Here is a 3,024-nt window from a genome sequence, read left to right as displayed (position 1 = left end):
AGCCATGGCTCACAGGCCCAGCCGCTCCGCGACATGTGGGATCTTCCCAGAACGGGGCACGAACCTGCATCCCCTGCATCGGCAGGCGGACTCTCAACCACTGCGCCACCAGGGAAGCCCGGCTGCTGAGTTTTGAGTGGATTTTTGGGTATGGTGTGAGGCAGGGATCAGATTTCATTCTTCTGCACGTGAAGATCCAGTTGTCCCAGCACCACTTGCTGATCTATTACTTTCATAATTACAAAACTAGGTAAAATATAAGCCTGCTCCTGTGTTTAAATTGAAGTAGGCATTGCTCGGCATGGGCCACCTTTTGGGTCTAGATGCTGCCCTGGTCTCTCCTTCCTACTCCTGGGGCAGCAAAGCCCTGCCCTAGACCCTTGTCCCCTCCAGCACTCGCACATCAGTGGGCAGATCACCAGCCTCAAGCCAGAGGCCTTAGTGATGGGCATGGAGTAGGAGGCAGGCTCACCTGGGTGCTGGGGGAGGAGCAGCCCACCCTGACATAAAGGGCATGAGGTGTCTGGAGCCTTGGCTGCAGCAAAGGCCACTGGCTCTGCGGGGCTGACCTGGCCTGGGGAAGCCAGGCCAGGTCGGGTCAGGCCTTCAGAGAGACCCATCTCTCCCTGGAATCAGGCTAGGCAGGTGGGGACACAGCCCTCCCCTCTCAGCTCAACCTTTCAGCCTGGAGGCTGGATAGGGCATGGCCCCTAAGGTTTGGACTTTCCCTGCCCCGACCTGCTGCCCCAGGCCCTTTGGATCCAGTCCCCCCAGCTTTTCCTCCCATTTGCTTCATTTCACCTGCCCTTGGTCCCACAGGTGGCCACTTGGGGATCTGCCATCTCTGCCCCATCCTGAGCTGTGGGCTGGGGGCAGGAGGAGGGTCAGGTCTCCCTCTCCCCTTCCTTGGAGCCAATCTAGGTCCTGGGGGTGGGATTGGGTCAGGGTTGGAATTGTCACTTCGTGCTTTCCACTGGCTAGAGCCCCCCAACTCCCTCTTTGCTCTTTGTGTCCACACCCACTCCTCTCCCTGGGTCCTCCCACACCTGTGCCCCCCAGGCCCCACAGGCAGCCCTTCTAGCCTTGCTCCCTGTGGTCCCTACTACCCATTCCTCCCTCCCCTCGTCCTGGAGGCCACACAGTCCAGGCACCCAACATACGGCTCCTCTATCTGCTGCCTGCAGCCCTGTTCTCCCTCTGGGTCCCACAGGCTTGGGGGCTGCTGCTGTGGGACGCTACCTCCCTGTGCCCCCCTCTGCCTTGCCTGTCGCTGTTTGCCCCCACCTGTGGCCTGAGTGAGGTGCCGCTGAGAGCAGTGGAGTGGCCAGCCGCCAGGGAAGGACTGGTGGCCAGAAGACCACTGGGGGCTGGTGGTGGGAGCCTCCCTGCTGTCGGGTCTGGCACAGCCTCCTCAGACAGGGGCCTGGAACAGAGCTGGTGATCACACAACCTCTGCTGGCAGTGGCTGCTCCCACAGCCTGTGCACAGCCTGAGGGTGGCCGGACTATACCTGCAAACTCACCTGCTCTCCAGGTGAGGCGAGGTGCCCCTTCACAGGTCAGGGTAGCTGAGGAGGCTGGCTGAGCCCAACACTGCACAGACTTCCGCTCAGTTAGGTACCTTTCCCAGGGGGCATCTGGCAAACGCTCACTGTCCTACACTCCCTGTCCAGGTCCCCAGCCCCCAAGTGCAGTGGCCGTTTCTCAGACCACAAGCCTCCAGGCCCCCTCTTCTCTCTCTGTCCATCTGGAGTTGGGGGGTAGCCTCTCCCCTCTCAGGGCCCTCAAGACAATCCTTGTATTGGTGACCCCAAGGCACCCCTGCAGCTCAGACTCCCTGAGGACCCTCAGTTCCCTGCGCCAGTTGGAACTCCCTGCTGCCACCCCCTGCACCGGGGGCCTTCCTCCGGGGTCCTCTCTTTCCCTCACTCCCACATCCAGGCCTGGGCAAGTCCTGCAATTCCTCATGCCCTAGGCCGTGGACCCCCAAGGCTGGGAGAGCCTTTGCCCACCCTGGTGCCTGGAACAGAGTAGGAACTCCAGGAACGCAGGTGAGTGAGGACATTCGGGAAAGGGCAGCTTCACACACCGTCCAGCCTCCTCTCCACCCCTGCAGCCCATTCCTCACACACAGCCAGAGGCAGACTCCCAAAGCACCCCTGGCCCGGGCCTCTGTCTCTCTTCCTTGGCTACCATTCAGGTCTCACCTGCTCAGGTGGGCTGCCTGGTGGCCCAGGTAACTTAGCCCTAGCCACGCACTCTGCACCTGACCTTGCTTTGGCTGCCTCTCCCGACCTTACACTCACCGGGGATCTGCGTACCTTCTGGGGGGTGAGCTGGGTGTGGGCCCACCTCATTACTTGCTTTTGCTCTCTAGGGCTCAAACTCGGCTTACCTGGGCTGCCCCCTCCCAGGTGATACCCGGATTTACAGCTTCCCACTAATCCCCCTAATCTCAACTTGGAGCATCTCAGCCCCAGGGGACAGAGGTCATGACCCAGCCTGGCACACGGAGGCCTGGGAAAGTTCTCCTGAGGTGAAGGATGGAAGTCTCAGCCCGACCCTGCCCTTGGCCTTCCCCAGGCCAGAATGGCCGGCTGGAGGATGCAGCCAGGCCCTGGCAAGGAACCAGGCCCGGGAGCCACAGAGGGGGCTGAGAGAGTGGGCTGGGCTGCGTGCCAAGCTCTAAGCATCCCTGCAGCCACCAGGAGGGCGAGGCCTTGCCCAACCTTCCTGTGCCGACCGCAGTCCTCCTCTTCCCGGTGACTCAGCACAGCTCGGCGGAATGTCTGGGGTCACTCAGGAGAGGGTGGAACGAAGCCAGTCCCTTGCCCCTCAAGCGCCAGCTCACGGGTGGTTTGCAGGGAGGCGTGAGGGTGGGTCCTATCCCTGCTCTGCTTGGCCACTTGAGCCCCCGTCTCCCCTCACCTTGGTTTCCTCACTTTCACTCCAGAGGGTGGACCTCACGGTCTCTGGGGATTCGGTTACTGGAATCCCTCAGCCTCCCCGAATCCCCTCAGAGGCC

The sequence above is a fragment of the Neophocaena asiaeorientalis genome, unplaced genomic scaffold (assembly GCF_003031525.2).
Source record: "Neophocaena asiaeorientalis asiaeorientalis breed wild unplaced genomic scaffold, Neophocaena_asiaeorientalis_V1.1 scaffold30, whole genome shotgun sequence".
Taxonomy (NCBI): Eukaryota; Metazoa; Chordata; class Mammalia; order Artiodactyla; family Phocoenidae; genus Neophocaena; species Neophocaena asiaeorientalis.
This window is presented reverse-complemented; position numbering follows the sequence as displayed.